Source organism: Athene cunicularia (genome assembly GCF_003259725.1).
Source record: "Athene cunicularia isolate RWA chromosome 21 unlocalized genomic scaffold, athCun1 chr21_part1, whole genome shotgun sequence".
NCBI classification, from domain to species: Eukaryota; Metazoa; Chordata; class Aves; order Strigiformes; family Strigidae; genus Athene; species Athene cunicularia.
Genome location: NW_020799127.1, coordinates 1,723,459 through 1,723,733, shown reverse-complemented (window position 1 = coordinate 1,723,733; position 275 = coordinate 1,723,459).

Here is a 275-nt window from a genome sequence, read left to right as displayed (position 1 = left end):
GGGGGGGTAACGCGGTATATGGAGGGGGTGCGCGGTGTTTGGGGGTGCGGGGTGGAGAAAGCGATGCACGGTCCGGGAGGGGGGAGCAGGACCGGTTGTGGGGTGTATGGGGGAGTAACGCGGTATGGGGAGGGGGGGCGCGGTTTATTGGAGGGGTGACGGGGCGCGGGAGGAGGAGGGCACTGTATGGGGGGTGCGGGGTGCGGGAGGAGGTGCGCGGTTTAAGGTGGGGGTGCGGGAAGGGGAGCGAGGCGTTTGGGAGGGTGCAGGAGGGG